The sequence below is a fragment of the Drosophila sulfurigaster genome, unplaced genomic scaffold (genome assembly GCF_023558435.1).
Source record: "Drosophila sulfurigaster albostrigata strain 15112-1811.04 unplaced genomic scaffold, ASM2355843v2 scaffold_47_pilon, whole genome shotgun sequence".
Classification (NCBI taxonomy): domain Eukaryota; kingdom Metazoa; phylum Arthropoda; class Insecta; order Diptera; family Drosophilidae; genus Drosophila; species Drosophila sulfurigaster.
The window spans coordinates 179,249-204,356 of NW_026909745.1; the positions used below are offsets into that span (position 1 = coordinate 179,249).

Here is a 25,108-nt window from a genome sequence, read left to right on the forward strand (position 1 = left end):
ATGCGAAGGGGACAACTGCTTGATGCCGATGATGAACAAGAAGAAGATGACGACGATGATGATTTTGACGCTAACGTTGTAGCTGATGAATTAAACGAAGTGCACATAGACGATGTGAACAACGTTAACGACGAAAGTGTGAGTCTGGCAGGTAGTGACGAGAGATATAGAACAGCAGAAATACCGAGTGTTCGTGAAAAAGAAAATAGAAGCAAACCAAATACAGCTAATTCGACAGTAATGGAAAGAAATATTGAGTTCGCTGCCGTAGGCAATGGGAACGTGCCAAGATTCGCTCTTAATTTTCGAGATATCGAGGATTCAATCCGTTTATTTAGTGGCGACGATACATTATCAATCGAAGTGTGGATTAATGATTTTGAAGATATGGCTTCTATAATGCAGTGGGACAGCTTACATAAGTTTATATTTGCAAAACGATCTCTTAGAGGTGTTGATGCCAGATGACTGCAGGTGTGACCACTCAGGCCAGCTGACAGTGTGGTCGCGATCGAGAGTTATCGATAGCGACAAAGCTAGTATACTGTGCGTGTGACCGTGTCATACGCACAGACACACTGTTCTTGGTTTCCTCTGAAGATGGTCACCCTGCCCCTTTTAGTGCTTTTTTCCATTCCGCCTTCTATCATATGTTCAAATTTTCGGCACAACAGCACATGTATATTTTTCAAGTGGAAATAAAACGCAATACAAGTTACAAGTTTCTATTAATTGAAAGTTAAAGTGTCATTATTTTTCAACAAGCGTCGCCCCCCTCCACATTTTGGTCCTTCGAGCCGGATCTATCGCTCGACCCCAGCAATAGCATTGGTTGACAAGATAAGTAATACACTTTATTTTTTTCCCCATACATATGTGCAAGTGTCGTGTTCGCGCCATATTTTTTTTTCCCTTGTAACTTATATATATGTAACACAGCATATATATAAGTACATAAGCGTTCGACCGGCATTTTCTCAGCCATCTTTTCTACTTTGTGTATACTTGGCACAATATATATATATATATATCCTTATATGTATATGTATGTGTAAGTATCTATACAGTTTAAAAGAGTTCGCTACTATTTTCCGTTTTTGGCCGCGGTTGTGTGTACTTTGCTATTTCTTTTTCTGTCGTATCGCGTTTGTCTGTTTTTCTTTTAACACACTCCTGTGTAGGCAAGCTCTCTTTGGTTATATTCAAATAACAAGAGAGCTGCTCCCCTCATAGCAAACGCGCGTAGATCCGCTACACTCCATATATATATATACATATATATATATACACACACATACATACGACATATATACATCCACACACAACACACATACACACGTCCATTTCCATACACGACACTTACACACATATACACTCCGTATATGGTCCGCAAATATTGAAACTATACAGTATTTTCAAAATCCATTGTTTCACATATATATATATTATCCATTATTACACATATATACACACATATATACACACGTATATACACACATATATCCACACATATATACACATATATTATCCATTTCCGTATACGTATATAAGCAGCAGCAATCACATCGAGAAATAAAGATTAACGCTGCTGTTTGTGTTTTACTCAAACATTTTTTTGTTTTTCCAACAGCGATTTTGTTCCTCGTCTGTTTTCTTGTGTCGGCTTTTGCTCACTATCCTGTGACAGCCGAAGTTCTACTCCGTTTTGTGCTTGCTTTCGGCTGTCCGCTTTACCGTGAGTCTTTGTTGAGAAAAGACTCTAAAGTGACTGCCGAAGCATAGTATGTCCAAGAGCCAAAAGAGCGAAAAGGACTCAAAACACTCGCTAAAGCTTCCGACCACAGTTCGTCGCCTGTCATCCGCTTCGCCCGCTCCTTCGGGGTCCCAATCCGACACACCTGCCGCTCAACTCCGAGTAAAGGTCGATCGTCCGTCGCCGTCTGCTTCGTCAAAGACTCCGCTGTTGCGCACATCTTCGACTGCTCTACGTAGTCAGGCAAAAACCCGTTCCGTCCAAGCTAAATATAGCAAAACCCGTGCGATGGCTCTCAGCAATTTCGTTGCCGTCTCTGACAGACTGGTGCATTTCGAGAGTCGGGTCAGAGGGCCTGCAGCCGAAGACGACAATGTACACACGTACGAAATCCGTCGTGACCGGCTGCAAGTCCTCTGGGACAACGTCGAAGCCGCTTATTCCACATGTGCTGATGCACTGCATCAAGACGGCGACGGTGAAGGCACACAGGCGATGGAGGCAAAGTACGATCACTGCTATGCAGTGTACGAGCGGTGTCTCGCCCGTGTTAAGGGGCAAATTACCCAGGTTTCCGGGTCCAGCAGGAGTGAACCATCCGTTCCTCCTGTATACTCCAGTGGCTGCCGGCTCCCTCCAGTCGACACCGAAGTTTTCCGTGGGGATTACTTGCGGTGGCCGACTTTCCGTGACCTTTCACGGCCATCTATATCAACAATCCAAGGTTGACTCCGGTCGAGAAACTTTTCCATCTGAATTCGAAGACCGCAGATGAGGCCAATGAAATAGTAGCTAAATTTCCGCTGACGAACGATGGTTTCGCGTCGGCTTGGGGTGCTCTCTGCGAACGGTTTGAGAACAAGCGCTTGTTGATCACAAGCCAGTTGAAGATCCTATTTAACCTGTCCACGGTTACCCAAGAGTCGGGAGCAGCTATCAAGGAACTGCAGAGCACGATTCAGCGCTGCTTGACCGCTCTTGAGCATTCAGACATTTCCGTCTGTAGCCCGTTCGCAGATTGCATCCTTGTTTTCCTCTGCTCGTCCAAACTTCCCAAGCTCACACTCTCGTTGTGGGAGCAGTCGTTGGTGGACAAAGCGAAAATTCCCGCATGGCAGGATATGAGCACGTTCCTCAATGAGCGTTACCGTACGCTCGAAGCTATTGAGGACGTAAAACAGACTGCCAATTCACAGATCGCGACTGCAGGACCATCCCGTCCGCAGAATTCGAAGCGAGTCAACTCCTTTGAGGCCCGAGTCACTCCGAAAAGCAAATCGTGTGACTTGTGCTCAAAGGAGAATCACCCTGTCCGGGTGTGTCCGCGTTTCTTGCAAATGTCAGTCAACGAGAGGATGACATACATCAAACAGAAAAGTCTCTGTTTGAACTGTTTCGCAAGAGGTCACCAACTCCGAGAGTGTACAAGTGCGCACAATTGCTTTACATGCAAAGGGCGGCACAACACTCTTCTCCATCGGGGTGACAGTGCCCACAATGGTGCCTCTTCATCGTCCAACATACAGTCCACTCCAAATCCAACGGCAACAAATGTGCAGAATTTCTTTGCTAATAACGCTCAGAATGTCCTTCTTGGCACGGCGGTCATCAATGTTTGCCACTTGGGCACTACATATACCGCACGTGCGTTAATTGATTCCGGGTCCGAAGCGACCTTCATTTCTGAGCGTTTGTTCCAACGCATTAAGTTGCCTTTCCAGTCCGTGCGAGCCCAGGTATCCGGGCTAAATCACGCAGTTGCGGCCCAATCGCAGAAGTTATGTCACTTCAGCATTGGTTCTCCGACGAAGCCGAGGCTCCATATCGAGACTTCGGCATTCGTAATTCCACAGTTGGCAGGCAAACTGCCCTCCTTCGATATGCCGCGAACTTTCCTCAAGGATCTACCAGCGATAGAACTGGCAGATCCACATTTCTACAAGAGCGCTCAGATCGATGTACTAATTGGCGCGGATATCCTTCCGTCGGTCATCTTGAGCGGCTCCCGGCCAAACATTTGTGGCTCACTCCTTGGGCAGGAAACCGTGTTTGGCTGGATTCTTACCGGCCCTGTCTCCCAGAGTATGTCGACAACTGTTTCTGCGTTTTCGACAAGAGTCGCCCTCCAAGCAGACGAACAGCTCGACAGCCTACTTTCCAAATTTTGGGAGGTGGAGGATATTCCAGCGAAGCTGATAAAGGAGTCAGACTTCGTTTGCGAAGAGAATTTCGTTAAGACTACTTCTCGTAGCACATGTGGCAGATATCGGGTGACTCTTCCATTCCGGAAGCCCGATGGCATTGAACTGGGTCATTCCAGATCTATAGCGCTGGCTCAATTCCTCAAGAACGAGAATCGTTTGTCAAGAAACGATTCTCTAAAGGAACAGTACAATGCCGTTCTCCAGGAGTACGTGGACTTGGGTCATATGACACCCATATCGCCTCAAGCGATTGGCACGACTCTAATTTCTACCTGCCTCACCACGCAGTATTCAAACCGGATAGCACCACAACGAAGGTGCGGGTCGTTTTCAACGCATCTTGTCCATCCTCAAATGGCAAGAGTCTGAATGATATCCTTCATTCAGGGCCCATTCTCCAATCGGATCTTACGATGCAGATCCTCAGATGGCGATACTATCGATATGTGTTCAATGCGGACATAACGAAGATGTATCGCCAAATCCTCATGGACTCAAAGCACACACCGTTCCAACGAATTCTGTTCCGCACGTCGGACGGTGTGATCCGTGACTTTGAGTTGAACACGGTGACATTCGGTGTCAACTGTGCGCCTTTCCTGGCTCTACGAGTCCTTCAGCAACTTGCTGATGACATACGCTTGGAGTATCCTCTCGCAAGCCATGTCATCTCCAACAATATGTACGTGGACGACGTCCTAGCGGGGACACAAGAGACACAAGAGAAGAGGCCATCCGGACCATTACGGAAGTGTGTGCAGCCCTGGACAGTGCTGGCTTCCCGCTGAGGAAATGGACGTCGAACCATAAGAGCGTGCTGAAGGACATTCCAAGGGACCATCTACTACGAGAAGACTTCCTCGAACTCGAAGACTCTAGTACGGCGAAAACTCTGGGCATCAGGTGGCAAGCTCACGATGACGAGTTCTTTTCATGCCACCAGAAGTTGCCCATCAGGACTCCTACACGAAGAGGGAAGTGCTCTCGCAAATCGCTAAGCTTTTCGACCCAGCCGGGTGGCTGGCCCCTTTCGTTATCCGAGCCAAGATCTTCATGCAGGAGATCTGGCTGAGAACGCTCGAATGGGACGAGCACCTACCCACGGATCTTTCACTCCAATGGAAGGAGTACCTCCAGAGCTATCCTGCTCTGGGAAAGATCCGGATTCCAAGATGGGTCCAATTCCAGACACGAGTGAAGCTCCAGTACCACGGATTCTGTGATGCGTCAGAAAGGGCGTATGGAGCAGCGATCTATGTCCGTGTGGAAACGGCGAACAAGGTTTCCACACATCTCCTTACTGCGAAGACAAAGGTGGCTCCGGTCAAGTCTCTCTCAGTGCCACGTCTGGAGCTTTGTGGCGCAGTCCTGTTGGCTGAGTTATCTGCTGCCCTCCTCCTGAACCTGCCAGCAGAAAGTTTCCAGACTTTCTTTTGGACCGACTCAACAATTGTTCTCGCCTGGTTGAACAAGCCACCCTGCCGATGGACAACCTTTGTGGCCAATCGAGTGGCCAAGATTGTCCAAGCCAGCGACGCCAAGAACTGGTCGCATGTGCGATCCGAGCACAATCCGGCAGATCTGGCAAGCCGTGGTGTCCTGCCACAAGAATTGGTTCGTAATCCGTTGTGGTGGCATGGACCAGAGTGGCTTCATCTCCCGTCGGATCAATGGCCATCTTCTCCAAGTCCCATTCCGGAGACTCTGCTGGAGCAGCGGATTAAATGCAACGTCGCTAAGTCGCCTCCGACTCCCGACTTCCTGAGCAGGTTCTCTGAGTTTGGCAGGGCACTGCGCACGTCTGCCTATGTTCTCCGATTCATCGATAGGAGTCGGAAGTTGGCAGTTCCAAGCTCTACCGTGGTCCAGGCGGATGAGCTGTCACGGATCCAAGAGCGGCTAATCGTCATGGCTCAACGTCACACTTTTCCACAAGAATACCAATGTCTGCAGTCCAAGCAGCAGGTTCCTTCCTCAAGTTCAATCCGAAACTTGAACCCTTTCCTCGATGGCAAGGGGATTCTACGGGCCTGTGGGCGTCTGACGGCGTCCCACTCGCTGCGTTACGATGAGAGTCATCCAATCATCCTATCGTACTCCTCGTCCTTTGCACGACTACTGGTGCGTTTCACCCATCGTATATCCTTACATGGGGGTAACCAAGTCGTTATGCGGCTGATCCGTTCCAGGTTCTGGATTCCCAAATTGAAGGTCCTCGTTAAATCCACCATCAACTCCTGCAAGGTCTGCGTCATCTACAAGAAGAGATTGCAGACCCAAATGATGGGGGACTTGCCCAAGGAAAGGGCGTCCTACTCGAGACCTTTCACGCACACTGGAGTCGACTTCGCCGGCCCATTCGAAATAAAGAATTATACTGGCCGAGCCTGCCTCATCACCAAAGGGTACGTCTGCGTCTTCGTGTGCTTCAGCACGAAGGCAATCCACTTGGAGGCAACATCGGATCTCACGACGGAGAAATTCCTGGCCGCATTTTCCCGTTTCATCGCACGGCGCGGGTGTCCACACCAAATGTATTCGGACAACGGGAAAACCTTCGTTGGAGCTGACAAGGTGATCTCCAACGACTTCTTGGAAGCGACGAGGGAGTGCATCATCGCACAACATGCCCACAAGAGCCTATCCTGGCACTTCAACCCGCCGGGCGCCCCGCATATGGGTGGTTTATGGGAAGCCGGCGTAAAGAGTTTTAAGGCACTCTTTACAAGGCGACCTCCACCTCGAAATATACGTTCGAAGAGTTGTCCACTCTTCTCGCTAAGATCGAAGCCTGCCTGAACTCGAGGCCGATTTCCCCTATGTCCGAGGATCCTGCGGACTTACTAGCGCTCACTCCTGGCCATTTCCTCATAGGTGGCCCTCTTATTTCGGTGTTGGAACCACCAATTAACCAACCGGCCACCTCCATCCTCAATCGATGGCAGCGACTGAAGGCTCTTCACCAACAATTTTGTTTCCGTTGGAAAGATGAGTACCTGAAGGAGCTGCACAAACGGACGAAATGGCAATCCCTACCCGGAACCTTCGGATCGGTGACATGGTTGTCATAAAGGAAGACAACCTCCCCTCTAATGAATGGCGCCTAGGACGGGTGCTGACGACGTGTCCAGGCACCGACGCCAAGGTTCGAGTGGTAGATGTGCTCACGGCGCGGGGTACCATCCGAAGACCCGTTGCCAAACTTATTCTACTCCCGATGGACAGCAAGACAGACCCCCTCCACGTCAGAAGGACTGAAGGACGAATAACATCCTATCCTGTATTCTTATTCGTCGTCCTGTGTTGTCCTATGCTGTCCTGTTCCGTGTGTCATTGACATTGCAAAGAGGCTATTACAATAATCGTTTGTTTCTTTTTGTTTTCGTTTCATGTAGTATGCCATCGCACGCATCCACCCATCAGAACCGCCCCGCTGGCACCAACTCGTTCCGGTGTCGCGTGTGCCGTGGGATCCACCCACTCCGGAAATGTCAGCGATTCCTGAGGCTGACAGCGGAGAAACGGTTGAGAGCAGTACTCATCAACCAGTACTGCCCTAACTGTCTGGCCCACCAACACTCCAAGCAATACTGCCGCAGCGCGGGAAGGTGCAGGGTGTGTCGGGGGGGGATCACCACACACTGCTGCATTTCAAGGAGGCACGCAGCGCTCACCCCAACCGTCAGCGACGAGGCGAAGACCAACCGGTCTCCACCCGGTCCCGAACCCCAACAAGGCCACTCTCTCCAAGGCCGCGCTCGCCAAGGTCGCGTTCACCACGGCCACGCTCGCCACGGTCACGCTCCCGCTCGCCGTCACCCCATCGACCGGCCTCGCCGATGTCCGAGGAGGCCTTTCCGACGTCGCTCGCATCCTTGCTGCAGGACAAGGCTGTGAGCATACTTCCGACGGCCAACATCCTGATCGACACCGGATGCAAAACATTTGAGATGCGAGCGCTGATCGACCCGTGCGCGGCGACCAGCCGTATCAGCGCATCTTTGGCAACAGCCTACCGGCTATCCGTCACCCGCGTTGGTACGGAAGGCGTCTGCACGGCGATCATCCGCTCACGGACATCCGAGTTCCGTCGAAAGGTGCTGCTGCAGGTGGACTCGCAACTCTGCAGCCGCACCCCCCTCCGACCCGTCGATGGCGAGAACTTGGAGCAATTCCGCAGCATCACGCTCGCCGACGAACGCTGGTTCCAGCCATCGACGGTGTCCCTGGTGCTCGGCACTGATGTGTATCCTCACATCATCCTACCTGGCCTCCTGCCGAGCACCAACGGTTTGCCAATGGCCCAGAATTCCACCTTGGGTTGGATTCTGTCCGGTCCATTTGGACAATGATACCGTTTTGCAACTCATTGCAAGGGGGGGAGGATGTTGATGCCAGATGACTGCAGGTGTGACCACTCAGGCCAGCTGACAGTGTGGTCGCGATCGAGAGTTATCGATAGCGACAAAGCTAGTATACTGTGACCGTGTCATACGCACAGACACACTGTTCTTGGTTTCCTCTGAAGATGGTCACCCTGCCCCTTTTAGTGCTTTTTTCCATTCCGCCTTCTATCATATGTTCAAATTTTCGGCACAACAGCACATGTATATTTTTCAAGTGGAAATAAAACGCAATACAAGTTACAAGTTTCTATTAATTGAAAGTTAAAGTGTCATTATTTTTCAACAAGCGTCGCCCCCTCCACAAGAGGTTTGGCTCGTATGTTTGTATTAAGTGAGCGTGGCATATCAACGTGGCAAGCATTAAAACAAGCACTTCTTAGTGAATTCAAAAAGACAACAAATAGTGCAGAACTTCACAAACAGATGAGTGAAAGAAAAATGAAACGAAGTGAAAGTGTCTTAGAGTACTTACTGATAATGAAGGAACTAGCAACGCGCGGAAATATAGATGATGAAGCTATTATGCAATACGTGATAGATGGTATAAGTGAGCGAAGTGTTAATAAATCTATAGTATATAATGCCCGAGATATCAAAGAGTTCAAAGAAAAACTAAAAGCGTACGAAAAAATGAAGGGAAAAGTGAACTATGTGGAAAACGATGATCATTCAAAAAATACAAACACAAAAGAACAGTGGAGTGACGCAAAGGAAAAATATGATGACAAAGATAATAATAATAACGCTATAAAATGCTATAATTGTGGCGGCAAGGGACATGTTTCCGAGAATTGCGATCATAAGAGTAAAGGCAAGAGATGCTTTAATTGCAGAAGCTTTGGTCACATTTCGAAAGATTGTCAAAATAATAATAACAAAGCCGAAAGTGAGAGTAAACCTAATATGCGAAAAATTGTGGACGAAGACTCAGTGATGTACAAACGAGTGAGAGTTCAAGATAAGAATTTCGTAGCCTTCTCTGATTCGGGAAGCAAGTACAATATCATGAATGACGTTTCGTACAAAAGTTTGAACAGTTCAGTCTTAAATAAAGTGAATATTTATTTAACGGGTTTCGGTTCTAAAAATAAAATAAAACCAATCGGATCGTTTAAAGAGAAACTATTTATTGACGGTGAAGAATATGAGACAGAATTTCTGGTGGTTACCGCAGAAATACTTCCCAAAGAAATAGTTTTAGGTGAAATTTTGCTAAAATGCCGAAATAATTATAAAACCGGATGGTTTAACAGTTCGCAAAGTCAAGAGTGAGTGTAATAACTCCAATAACGATAACAATGAGGACGATGGGGATGATGAAGATAATAATGACGATGACGACAACGATGAAGATGACGACGATAATAACAATGACGATGATGAAAATGACGAGAACGGCGACGATAACTATAGTGAAGACGATGACGATAATAACGACGACGATGATGAGAACGATGACGAAGAAGATAACAATGATGAACACGAGGACGATGAAGAAAATGATGATGAAGTCGATGACGTCGAAAATGGCGATAAAAATATTGACAATAACGATGACGATGACAATAATAATGAAGACGATGATGAAGATAATGATGACGAATATGATGAAAATAATGATGATGAGTACGATGACGATAAAGAAAATGATGATGAAGTCGATGACGTCGAAAATATTGACGATAGGGCGCTGAGTGCGATTAACAGTTTGAAATCGCTAATTACAATGAAGCCTGTCTTAAAAATATTCAACCCAAAACACGAAACCGAATTGCACACGGACGCATCGATTGATGGATTTGTTGCTGTCCTGCTCCAGAAATCACCTGATGATGGAAGTATACACCCAGTATACTACATGAGCAAAAAAACTTCAGATGCTGAACGACGTCTCACGAGCTACGAATTAGAACTTTTGGCAGTGGTAGTAGCATTGTGAAAGTTCCGTGTTTATCTTCTGGGTGAGCACTTTAAGCTCATAAGCGATTGCGATGCATCCATAAAATCGATGAATACCGACGATACCGTATATAGCAGACTAAAATCCATCCAAGTGCAGGACGACGAGTTGAAGGCCATTATTGACGTTCTACGAGATAGAAGCTCTCATAATAATTACTTTATGAAATGCGGACTTCTACACAAACTTATCGACGACAATGAGTTAATTATGGTTCCTTTGAGTATGCAACGCGAGATCATAAGTTCAGCGCACGAGAGAGGTCATTTCTCCGTAAAAGACAAAAGAAATTATTGGAAAGCAGTATCACATTCCGAAGTTGGAGGAGAAAATACAGCAACAAACCATCAATTCGACGTATTGTAGAAGTACCCATGCTACACCGTTTGAGTTGCTTTTTGGCATCAAGATGCATACTAAAGACGACCTCATTTTGAAGCAGATCATTGCCGACGAGATGATTCAGATGTTTAACGACAACAGAGACGAGCTCCGAATGCAGGCCAAACAGCAGATAGCGACTATTCAAGATGAGAATAAGCGCTCCTACAATCTTCGACGAAAGCCAGCTATAACTTACAAAGTCAACGATCTTGTAGCTATAAAACGCACTCAACTAGGAGGTGGGCTTAAATTAAAAGCTAAATATTTTGGCCCCTACCGTGTGACGAAATCAAAACCGAATGATACCTATGATGTAACCAAAGATGCGGTGTTCTATGAGGGACCGAGACAAACTACCACATGTGCGGAATTTATGAAACCATGGGTTCTAGGTGGCGGCTGCAACGACGACGCATTCGAGGCGAATGCATGAGAGGATGGCCGAGTTGTGGGAATGGGTCTGGTAACGCCAATCTATCGCCCTATCGATGATATGAAGAAAGGAGTATCGATGATATGAAGAAAGGAGTATCGATTGAGAAGGAAGTCGATAGAATATACTGAGAAGATGACTTTGGTGACGACGACGAGAAAAGCAAGACGTGCTAACGACGACCGCGACGTATATTTTTAAATAATTAAATTAATAAATAAACTAAATACAATAATAATTAAGGATTAAAGTTATGAAATAATAAATAAATATTAACATAAAACCAATCCCACAGTAATAACCTTCATTATACAAGAAACCTGCATTCAAAAATCTTGCTAATTTCAAAAATTTTAATTCTGGCCCCAAAAACGGGTCAAATTTACCATAGTGCATTATAGCTTTTGCATAACAAAAAATACACTATACGGTATATTTGTTATATCGATAAAGTACCACATTCAAAATATACCATAGACGGCACAATATACCAGATTGTCGGCCAAAGCAACTAAGACCCCTAGTAAGTAGGCGTTTTTGCCCACACAAAAGTATTTCTTTAATAACTTGCACAATTTTTATCTAATCGCAACCACATTTTCAGGAATCATTAATACTATTGTTGTTATTATATATACCAAAAACTCTAGCTTTAAAATTACGCTTGTTATTCAATTTTTGTTGATTTGAGGAGCGGAAGTGGGCGTGGCAAAAATTTGAAACAAACTTGATCTGCGTGCAAATATAACAAATGCTGTCGAAAAATTATAGCTCTATCTCTTATAGTCTCTAAGATTTAGGTGTTCATACGGACAGACGGACATGGCTAGATCGTCTCGGCTGTTGACGCTGATCAAGAATATATATACTTTATAGGGTCGGAGATGCCTCCTTCTACCTGTTACATATATTTCCTGCCCGCACAAAGTTATACTACCCTTCTACCCTTTGGGTAGCGGGTATAAATATTAATTGATTGCCTACGTTTGTTGCTACGTTTGTGAATGTTACTAAGATTAATCAAATGAACCTTTTTACTGTTTATTGTTGTGTACCTATGGGCTGTTGTGAGTTTCCCGAATTATTCTGGGTAGTTCTCATATCTTTGTATTACCACGGCCTCTAGAGATTCCTCAATATTGGCCTCTATTATTAGTGTTGCATTATTTTTATTATTATTATTTTATCTATTACCATTGTTTTGGTAATTTCAAGGTTATACACTCGATTGGGTAAATTTCTTTGTTGCTGCGCAACATATAGGACTGTATTTGAATGTCCTACTGCGTCTGTAATACTAATAATGGGCATAACGTGCTGAAATTTATAACAAAAATATAAATAATTTGTCTAAGCATATAGCAACAAAAATCGGACATATCGAACGTCTATATCCTATAGCTCCCATAGGAACAATCGATACATAATTATAAAAACATATTTGTTTAATTTAATTTATTAAGATTTTGTTATTTATATAGATAAGAGTAATATATTAAGAAATAATGGAAGATATTTTTCGTAGTTATACATATTCTTAAAAAACAAAAATAAAAATCAACAAAAATTAATAAAACAAAAATTATAAAGCATCATCAAGTAATTCATAGCCAGATGTAAGCAAACTCGACCTATCTTTTTTAAGAAGTTGTCTCTGTTCTGTTGAAAATGGATCTGAACGCAATAATAAATAGTTCATGACACCTGTGTTTGTTAAAGTACGAGATACTTTCCGACTGTGTTGAAGTCTACATTTTTTTATTTCCTTGTTATTGGACTCTGCAGCTTCCTCTGAAAGCTCTCCAATCGACTCTAATACATGCTCTATTACAGCTGAACCATAAAATAAGACTTTATGGACGGTAGTCAGTAAATAGTAGTAGTAGTAATAGTAGTAGATATTTGGCTGAATCCAGCGCGTGATTTTCAAATTTCTCCACATTGATTTTGAATCCCGATACCATGGCTTGCAATAATGTTGCACATCTGTGAATCAAAGATGCATCGATTCTTGTTATTTCGGATAATCTGCATAACAAAAGAATTCCCTTGCGATATTTCCATCGTTTGAAGATCCTCTCCTCCATCTCTAGGTTTGTCCACTAGTATTCCTATTTTTTCGCGAAATTCCTCCTGAATGTGTTTTTTCCTGTTCAATACTTGAATCTTCTTTTCTTCATCGCGTACTTGCCTTATTTTGACCTCTAGATTATATGAAATATGTAAAAGGTATATATAAGTAAAAAGTAAAAAGTATATATAAGTATATATATATTGCCGAGGACAATTCGCTGATTGCGTTGCACACATTTCCATCAACCATTATAAGATGAAAGCTATGCGTAATAAGATCTTTTTTATTAGAGACGCTTGATTCCTTTGGCTTTAATTGTTTAATTTTTGCGTCAAAATATTGTGCTTCGTCTTTCGACACTTTCGCGGTCTCTTTCTTAAATTGAAATCTTATTGGTCGACAGTAACGAGTCGATGATGGCCGGGGGTTTTTCCAAATTATTGTGTTATCTATTTGAGTAACCAGTTAGAGAAGTACCTCTCTCGTCCAAATCATCGTTTGAAAACTTTTGCTTATACTCGCTATGCACTGTACTTCCATCAAAGCACCATTTTCCAACTAAAGTTAAATTCTTAACTATATTTTCAGGCATAGTTTCAATGATGTTGTTTTGAAGCTATGGTTTGTTCGTTATTCATTAAATTTTGAACATGGCCTTTGAATCTAGTTTTTATTAGGCTGACTGCTATAATTTCATGTGATCCTTTTAGTGAATCCACTAAACTCCGAGCATCAACGAAACTTTGTGGATTCTCAGACTTTCCACCAAACTTTGGTATCACTGAAGAGGCTAGCTTAAGAAATTCTACATGTGACATGGCCATCTTTGGATTTTTATACCAGGTAGAAGGGTATTATAGCTTTGTGCCGGCAGGAAATGTATGTGTTGATGCGAGCGCATTGCACTCAAAGCTTTTTCGCTCACTAGCAAAGCGCTCAATGCGTAAGAATGCACTCAAGCTCCAGTGCTCTCAGCTTCTCTCTCCCACAACTCACCACCGCTGAGCCGCGCTCAGAATAGATCGACGAAATGCCGTCGGCATTTTCTCTATTGTCAGTTCAAAACCACGTCTCACTTACATCGGTATAATTACCCCCCCAATTGTGCGTTTTCAACAACCCGAAAAGTTTGCAATAAATACATATTTATTATAAGAAAAAACCGCGAGTGTTTTTTATTTCGGAAAAGGAAGAACTTGGAACTTTTCAGCGCCCCTACGTTATCATTTGGTCCTTCGAGCCGGATCCATCATTATCATCGGTATTCCAGCATACTCCGCAGATAAGTACCACTACTTTTTTCTTCTTTCCTATTCCTTCTTCCATGGTCGTCCGCCCCTTGAGTTCCGCCATATTGCGCAAAAGTTTTCCAATAGCTTTTGCCAAATTGCCTTCATTTTTCCTCGGACGACCTTTTCCATGGTTTTTTGCCTATATACATACATATATAATAAATAATTATATCTGTTTTTCCCGCCAATCGCGCACGTATGTATGCATGTGTGTTTTTTCTATTTTTTGCAAGTGCAAGTGCAGTGACAAGTGAAAATTATCCAGAGAGATACCTATATTAAAGGGCGAAGATTATATATTGTATACTCCATACATATATAAGCATACGAATTAATTAATTTAAACCTAAGCTGTGTACCAGAGTTTCGTTTTGCTTAATTCTTGTCCGTTTGTACGTTTGTATGTCGCGATAATCGCCGACATACATATGTACATACACACATATTTTGTGCACTCTCTTTTGTCCGCAAGCGCACCGGCCTGCAGCCGCGCTTGCAGTGTTGCCATATTAGCTATTTTATTGCTAGATCTGGCTATATTGAAACTGCAAATGCTATAAGATTTTGTGAAATGCTATTAGCTAGAATTCTAGCATTTTTTTAGATTCGGCTACTTTTGGCACTTTTAAATAATACCGATAGCGCTTCTATCGATAGGATGTATTTTGTGGTTCACTCAAAAAATTTGCATTATCGATCCTTTTTATAGCTCATGTGCGATATCGATAGGATGTATTTTGAGGTTCACTCAAAAAATTTTCATTATTGATTTCGTTCATAGTTCATGTGCGAACTTTGTTCGTTCACTCATGAGCTAGATACAAATTGTGAAATTTTTAAACGGTGAAGAATCTGTTAAGCGAAATACTGGTGGAAATATTTAAAAGATAAGTTAGATAATGTCGTGATAATATCGTAGATAATGTTATCTATAAACAACATTTTCACGACGCATGGTTGCAGAATGAAGAGTTTAAGGATTGGATACACTAAGATGTGACAGATACAACGAAGGCATATTGCTGCTACTGCAAATGCAGTTTTGGCGCGAAGCTGCATGACATCAAGTAGTATTTAGCCAAGTGCAACTTGTTAAAACTAAAGTGAGGAATGGAAGGCATTTGAAAACTCTAAATGCTATTTTAGCCATAAGGTAGGCTACATTAATAACTACAATTCTAAGATTTACACTAATAAAATGAATGTTCATTTTCAGATATGGACTCAAAAGAAGTGGAATGTGTTGTTATACTACTACATATTGCCAACAAAATATTTAAAAAATGATATCTGAATCAGATAAATATAAAGATTCGGTTGAGGACACCATCGATATAGACCGTATTTCTGTTTTATTTTAATAAAAACCATTTAAAAGTAACACACAAAAATTAGCAATTTTTTTACGGTCTATATCGATGGTGTCCTCAACCGAATCTTTATATTTATCTGATTCAGATATCATTTTTAAATATTTTGTTGGCAATGTGTAGTTATAACAACACATTCCACTTCTTTTGAGTCCATATCTGAAAATGAACATTTATTTTATTAATGTAAATCTTAGAATTGTAGTTATTAATGTAGCCTACCTTATGGCTAAAATAGCATTTAGAGTTTTCAAATGCCTTCCATTCCTCACTTTAGTTTTAACAAGTTGCACTTGGCTAAATACGACTTATTTTTTTTTTAGCTATTTCCAGCATATTTTTTCTATCAATTTAGCTATTTCAGCTCATGAAATTCTGGCAACACTGCGCGCTTGCTCTCGCGCTCTCTCACCACGCACACACGTACTCTTGTGCATCAGTGGTGTCATTTTTTTCTAAACAAAAACAGCTGGATCAGCGAAAATAAAAAGCTAAAAAAAGCGGAATACCAGAGAAAAATGTTAAGAAAAAAGGTTATTTTTCTAAAGCGATGTGGTGTATGTTTTTCATTTATAAACCCTCAGTTCAATACGTAATATAAAATATAATGGGTAATTCTCTGACAGATGTCACGTGCGACCATCTTTACTGTGAAAAAAAACATAAACTGAAACAATTTTAAAAATAGGTGAAGGTTATTCTTAAAGCTCTGGCTTAGCACTATATTTAGAGCTAAGATTGATTTTAGGAACTTGTTTCTGTTTTATGATAATATATATAAATTTGTTTATTTTTTGGTTCGCGTACGAATTTGTTAATTCTTGCAATTATGATAAGAAAGCAAAACAGAAAAAAAATTCCAAAACCATTCGCAGCTTGTAGACTTCTTTTGGCATCGTCAATTTGTTTTAGCGCCAGCGAATTTCACAATGTTTATTCTACAAGTCGCTCCAATTTAGGTGCAAACGTTTGAGGGAAGTTATTCGATACAAGTAGATAGAAATATATTTTTAACATTTCAGTTGTTAAATTCGATTTAAACATCACTAAAATTTGAGTAATAGCAAACTGAAACAAAAGCTGCTTAAATTTGGTCAAAAAGCCAGAATTCCCGCTGCCCGCTGTTTTTATATTTTTCCCGCATTCACACTTAAAAAAAATCCAAATCTGACGGGAAAAAAGCGGAAATGACACCACTGTTGTGCATTCGCTGTTGTCCGCATCGGCTTGCAGCCGCACTTGCTCTCGCTCTCTTTTTTGTTACATACAAACATACGTGCACTTCGATGGCTTAGACGTTGGCAGCGCAGTGCAAGCATACATATGTACATACATACGTACATACTGTTGTGCATGCTGTAACAGCGTGTATAAGTACATACTTCTGCGAGTGAAGTATCAGATTGGCAGGGCAGCGGTAGTCACACTCGACATACCCTACCCTTTCTTTTTGTTTTTTTTTGCCAAGTGATATATTCTGTGTGTGTATTTTAAGAGCAACTCCCAGCTCAATTGTCTGTGTATGGGCTTTACTCCAGCCAGTGTTACACATACACAGACATACACATAAGAATACACTTCCATCACATATTAAATATACATATATAATATAATAAATTTTTATTTATTGTAACAATTTATTTATTGTTTTTTTTTTCCAACCAGCGCATTTTAACCACATTTGTGTTTCTTCCAGCATACTGTGTTTTTGGTATTTTTTTTTGTGTGCATTTTTTTGTTCTTGCATTCGACAAACATTTGCTTGATTGTCGCGGAAAATTGTCCCCGCCCCCTCCCTTTGCTTTCGTCGCCTGTGTCCGCAGTCCGTACCCATTTGGGTAAGTTAACAACAATGTTGACACACCAGAAGGTGGCTAAGTGCATCGACACCTGAAATGCACTCAGCCAATTCTGCAAGCTCTGCAAAGTCTGCAGAACATCCGCCACATGCCCTGGGTCAGCACATCGATCGTGGGACACTTGCGCAACGCGGGATCGCAACCAGCAGCGAGTGCCACATGCCCTGTGTCAGCACAATATCCATCGTGGGACACTTGCGCAACCAGCGCCAACGCGGGATCGTCAGCAGCGACGGCAGCAGCGGTAGCGGCAGCGAGTTTTCATTATAAGAATTAGAATTGTCATAAGTTAGTTCCATTTTGGCAACCAAATAAAGCAATCGCTTTTTTTTTAATAAAACAAACATAACGTTTTGTTAATTGGCGCCCGAGCAGGGACCAAGTGAAATAAAAACAAGTAAGAAAGTTACAGTCGAGTGTGCTCGACTGTGAGATACCCGCTACCCATTTTTAATAAGGGCAAAATATTGTTGTATTATTTTCAAAATATACCGAAAATACTAAAAATACTAAAAATATACCAAATGGTATGTTTGGTATACCGATACAGCACATCATTCAAAATATACCATAGACGGCACAATGTACCAGATTGTCGGCCAAAGCAACTAAGAGCCCTAGTAAGTGGGCGTTTTTGCCCATACAAAAGTATTTCCTTAATAACTTCCACAATTTTTATCTGATCGCAACCAAATTTTCAGGAATCATAACTACTATAGTAATTATAGCTTTAAAATTACGCTTGCTATACGATTTTTTTGATTTGCGGGGGCGGAAGTGGGCATGGCAAAAATTTGAAACAAACTTGATCTGCGTGCAAACATAACAAATGCTGTCGAAAAACAAGTAAGAAAGTTACAGTCGAGTGTGCTCGACTGTGAGATACCCGCTACCCATTTTTAATAAAGGCAAAATACTGCGGTATTATTTTCAAAATATACCGAAAATACTAAAAAATATACTAAAAATATACCAAATGGTATGTTTGGTATATCGATATAGTACACCATTCATAATATACCATAGACGGCACAATATACCAGATTGTCGGCCAAAGCAACTAACAACCCTAGTAAGTAGGCGTTTTTGCCCATACAAAAGTATTTCTTTAATAACTTCCACAATTTTTATCTGATCGCAACCAAATTTTCAGGAATCATAACTACTATAGTAGTTATTGTATATACCAAAATTCGCATATCTAGCTTTAAAATTACGCTTGGTATTCGATTTTTTTGATTTGCGGGGGCTGAAGTGGGCGTGGCAAAAATTTGAAACAAACTTGATCTGCGTGCAAACATAACAAATGCTGTCGAAAAAAATTATAGCTCTATCTCTTATAGTCTCTGAGATCTAGGTGTTCATACGGACAGACGGACAGACACACAGACGGACAGACGGACAGACAGACAGACGGACATGGCTAGATCGTCTCGGCTGTTGACGCTGATCAAGAATATGTATACTTTATAGGGTCGGAGATGCCTCCTTCTACCTGTTACATACATTTCCTGCCGGCACAAAGTTATAATACCCTTCTACCCTATGGGTAGCGGGTATAAAAATTATAGCTCTACCTCTTATAGTCTCTGAGATCTAGGTGTTCATACGGACAGACGGACAGACACACAGACGGACATGGCTATATCGTCTCGGCTGTTGACACTGATCAAGAATATATATACTTTATAGGGTCGGAGATGCTTCCTTCTACCTGTTACATACATTTCCTGCCGGCACAAAGTTATAATACAGAAGACTTTCGCGTCGCGTACCAGTGCCTTAAGTAGCCACACAGTGTAGCTCGCTATAAGTGCCTTTATAAAAGCCACGACGTGAGTGCGATTTATAAGGAATAAAATCTATTCCTCGCGATTGAACTGTACGATTTCGCTTGGTCAAAAGTAACCGCCGACAAAGTCTGTAGTACCCGTTCGCAGACAACCGCGCAATTCAAAGTGTCACTGAGGATCCCCAGTAGCCGTTGCACCGCCGCACAGCAATAGGAGGAAAAGGAGCCATCCGAAGGACCAGCGTGGGATAGATTCGCCGGATGTATCTTATCTTGTAAGCATAGAATTTAAGCAATTAAAGCCCATTCAAAATCAAGAAAGTGAAAATAATTAAACAAATATTAAAATTTAAACAAACACAGTAAAAGTGAAAACAAAAATCATACGCACATAGGAATCTAAGCCAATTTATATGAAAAAAATAAAACACTGCAAACGCAGTATAACTTATTCCAATCCTACGATTCCTAAGGGACCCTCTAGGATAGAAGGAACAAAGCAGCTACTGTTTTTAAAAAGACAAAATTAGAAAGCGAATTCAGAAAAAATTTATAAGAAATATTAAAGAGTTTTAAAAAAAAAAAAATTTTTTTTCTTAAAATTTTGCCGTTTGAATTTCAAATTAAAACACAAAATAATCTTTAAAAAAGTGGTCCGCTTAAAATCAAACAGTGTTTTGCATTGTCCGAATTGAAAAACCTTATCCGATAGACAATGCCTGATTCTTTAACAACAGCCATGAATAACCTCGATTTAGCCGGTAGTTCCCGATCAGGAAAGAACGAACCAACCGCCACCAGCACTCCGGTAACTAGTCCAGAATTAAGAGAAGTTATACTCGCACTGATCAAAGAAACACTCCCATCAGAGTCAACAGCTCATGGCCATGATCACTTTAGTGACATACCTTATGTGAGCCCTGTAGCAGGCCATGACCAAGACAAAGTCCCAGATGTTTGTAAATTGATTAAGGAGTTTTCAGGAGATAGAGCCACGTTCAAATCTTGGAAAAAGAATGTTGATCGAATAATAGGCATGTTCGAGGGGCAAGAAAATTCACACAGATTTTATCTGGTTATCTGGTTATCTCTTGCCATCCGAACCAAGGTAGTTGGCGAAGCCGAAACTGTCCTTGAATTGTATAACACCCCACTAAACTGGATGGCAATTTCGAAATGCCTTACAGCACATTATGCAGACAAAAGAGACTTGAAGACCCTTGAGTAACAAATGTCCTCATTGAAGCAGGGATATTTGACCATTCATGAATTTTACCAGGCAATTTATCACAATCTGTCACTGATCTTGAACCAGATCGGAGCAACGGAGGAATCTCCGGAAGCAATAAGAGCATTAACAAGCGTGTATCGCGGAAAAGCTCTAGACATTTTTGTGAGAGGTCTCAATGGAGATTTACCAAGACATCTTGGTATTAAGGAACCAAGAGATCTAAGCCATGCCTTACATCTCTGTACTTTACTCGAAAACCAAGAGCATAGAAATATGTTCGCACCTAGATCTAGACAAACACCACCGGGTCTACCACCGAGACAATCTTTACCAACTAGCCACAAAATGTCCAATAACAATCAAAACAATTGGAAGAGCTTCGACCCTAGACTTTATTACCATCCAAGTGGTAAAACCACCATGAGTAACCCTACTCCACCACATTTATACCAGACATATAGGCAACAACCACAAATGGGACAAGGGCCTTATCAGACACAGCGCCCGCTTCAAGTCACCAATCCGAATCCACCTCCTCGTCCAACTGGACCAAAGCCAGAGCCTAAGCCAGTACCAATGGACGTAGATCCATCCATTAGGTCGAATAGGATAAATTATATGAATCGTCCAATAATAACTTTGCGGGAAAAAGACCACCGCCGCTTTCACAAGCAAACCAGCCTCTCAAGTATCAAAGGCAATTCCATGTATCCACTGGAGAAGCCGAACAATTCGCGGATAATGAGTATCCGTCTCCTTATCCTGAAGAGACATCCGAACAAGACTACTACGAAGCTTGGGAACAAAATGGATTAACCAATTCATATGAAGAAGACGATCAGACTAATGAGGGCCACGTTTTAGAGACAGTCGATACTTCCGATATCCATTTTTTAGATTGAATAGTTCTTCGTTGCCTTACTTCAATTGTGCTACGAGGACGGGAAAATTTTCAAATTTTAATTGACACCGGTTCTAACCAAAACTACATTCAGACAAATCTAATACAGAATCCGAAACTTAACGAAAAGCCATTTTTTGCAAATTCCGTTGGAGGGCAAACTAAGATTACCCACCACACTCACATTAGTCTATTCAATTGTCCTGATCACCCAATTAAATTCTTCTTATTACCCACTCTTAAAACATTCCATGGTATCTTGGGTAATGATACACTAAAAAAACTTGATGCGGTGATCGACGTAAAGAATGATATTCTGGTTATAAAAGGTAATAATAAAGTAAAGATAAAGCAATTGGCAACCCAGACAGTAAATCATATTAAAATCCGAACAGAACACATGACAGTATGTCAAAAGACATACTCAATCAAATAGTTAAAAACATACTGAACTATTTTCGGAACCTGACGAAAAATTAACGTACACCACCGCGGTACAAGGACAAATCAGAACAAATACAGATCTACCAGCTCATAGCAGACATTATCCATACCCAGCCTCTCTAAGACCAGAAGTCGAGAAACAAATCAATCAGTTGCTCGATGATGGCATAATAAGACCTTCACGGTCACCTTATAATGCCCAGTATTGATAGTACCGAAAAAAGCAGATTCATCTGGTGAAAAGAAATATAGACTTGTTATAGATTATAGAAAACTTAATGCTATAACAATATCAGATCGATACCCAATTCCAGAGATTGGCGAGATCATCGCTCAATTAGGTAGAAATAAATATTTCACAGTGCTCGATCTGAAAAGCGGTTTTCACCAGATCCCGCTTAATTCAAAGGATATAGAGAAGACAGCGTTTTCAGTAAACGGTGGAAAGTTCGAATTCACCAGACTGCCGTTTGGCTTAAAGAACTCCCCATCTATTTTCCAAAGAGCTCTCGATGACATCTTACGAGAACATATCGGAACAAGATGCTATGTCTATATCGACGATATCACAATTTTTAGCAAATCTGAAGATGAACACACCCAAGATCTCGATAAAGTATTCTCCACTTCAGCCAAAGCAAATATGAAGGTACAAATCGATAAGTGTGAATTCTTTAGAAATGAAGTTGATTTCCTCGGCTTCACTATTTCTAATAACGGGGTAAAAACAAACAAAGAAAAAGTCAAGGCTATTAATAATTTTCCGGTACCAAAGACCTTAAAGGATTTGAGATCCTTTCTAGGGCTATCAAGTTATTACAGACGCTTTATTCGTGACTATGCCAAATTAGCAAAGCCACTCACAACCCTACTCAGAGGAGTTAATGGTCGTTCTTCAAAAAATATCTCTCATAAAGTAAACATAGTCTTTGACCAGAATTGTAAAAATGCATTTGAAAAAATTAAGAATACTTTAGTTTCGCAAGATGTGATTCTTGCATACCCAGATTTCACAAAAGAATTTCAGCTAACAACAGATGCTTCAAATTACGCAATAGGCGCAGTACTAGAGCAGAATGGCAGACCGATCACTTTTATTTCGCGTGCACTAAATAGCACTGAAGAAAACTATGCCACGAATGAAAAAGAAATGTTGGCCATAGTATGGGCTCTTCAAAGTCTACGCATGTACCTTTACGGTACTTCTAAAGTTATTATATTCACTGATCATCAACCATTAACTTTTGCATTAAGCAACAAAAATCATAATGGTAAACTCAAAAGGTGAAAAAGCTACCTTGAAGAGTACAATCACGAACTCAGATACAAACAAGGAACCTCCAACGTAGTGGCAGATGCCCTATCTAGAAATCCTCCAGGTGCTCAGATAAATAGCACCACAGCTACCATTCATAGCGACGAGAGTTCATCGCACAATCTTATGCCTTGTGCAAACATTCCAATTAACGTATTCAAAAACCAATTATTATTACTGACTTCAGATAAGGAATCTTACGAATTCGAATTACCATTTCCACAGTATCATCGACATACAATAAAGAAAAGAGAGTACTCTGAAGAAGACCTGATAAAAATCTTAAAAGAAAGGTTTGACCCAAAGATTGTAAACGGCTTGCTTACTTCTGAAAGAATAATGGGAAAAATTCAAAATATTTACCCTTTTCATTTCAGTAGTTATAAAGTAAGATACACACAAACCCAAGTAGAGGATATTCCTTTAGAATCTGACCAGAATGAGATAATCGTCAAAGAGCATGTTCGAGCTCATAGAAATCCAATCGAAAACAAAATCCAAATTCTCAGCAAATTTTTTTTCCCAGGTTTAACAAAAAGTAACGGCTATTGCCAAGCAGTGCGAAACTTGCAAACTTTCTAAGTATGATAGGCATCCTCAACATGGGGAAATCCAACCAACTCCAATACCTACTTACCCTGGAGAAATTATCCATATAGATCTATACACTACACAGAAAACTTTAGTACTTACTGCCATAGATAAATTTTCAAAATATGCTCAGATTAAAATAGTAAAATCAAGAGCTGCTGAAGATCTAACAAGTAAGAAAGCTACAGTCGAGTGTGCTCGACTGTGAAATACCCGCTACCCATTTTGAATAAAAGCATGGTTAAAAAAAAAAATTTTGTACTTCGAGCGGGTTCGAACCCGGGCACCACAACATACGCGGCTTGCACTCTACCACCTGAGCTATCGCATTGCTTAAGTACCCTTATGCATACAGATGCTAATATAGACGAGCATGTATATACGTATACGCATACATACAATACATACATAGCAGGCGGTTTTGCTCATACAAAATATTTCTTTAACAAAATCCACAATTTGTATTTATAATTGTTGTAAATACGATTAAAAAAAAATTTTGTACCCCGAGCGGACTCGAACCCGAGTCCCCCGACTACCACAGCAGTAATAAGCTTGCACTCTACCAATAGAGCTATCGCAGTGTCTCTTGCATACATATACAAATATAGAGGCGAGCATGTATATACGTATACGCATACATACAACACATACATAGAAAGCGTTTTTGCCCATACAAAACTATTTCTTTAATAACTTCTACAATTTTTATCTGATCGCAACCAAATTTTCAGCAATCATAAATGCTATAGTTATTATTGTATATACCAAAATTCGTAATTCTAGCTTTACAATTACGCTTGTTATTAGATTTTTTTGATTTGCGGGGGCGGAAGTGGGCGTGGCAAAAATTTGAAACAAACTTGATCTGCGTGCAAACATAACAAATGCTGTCGAAAAAAAATTATAGCTCTATCTCTTATAGTCTCTGAGATCCAGTGTTTCATACGGACAGACGGACAGACGGACAGACACACAGACGGACAGACGGACAGACGGACATGGCTAGATCTTCTCGGCTGTTGACGCTGATCAAGAATATATATACTTTATAGGGTCGGAGATGCCTCCTTCTACCTGTTACATACATTTCCTGCCG

General features: G+C 41.6%; 1 pseudogene; it reads left to right on the top strand.

Annotated features, from left to right (window-relative positions):
• Nucleotides 1–7,028, top strand: LOC133850020 (uncharacterized; annotated as a pseudogene).
• Nucleotides 7,029–25,108: the final 18,080 nt, after the last annotated feature.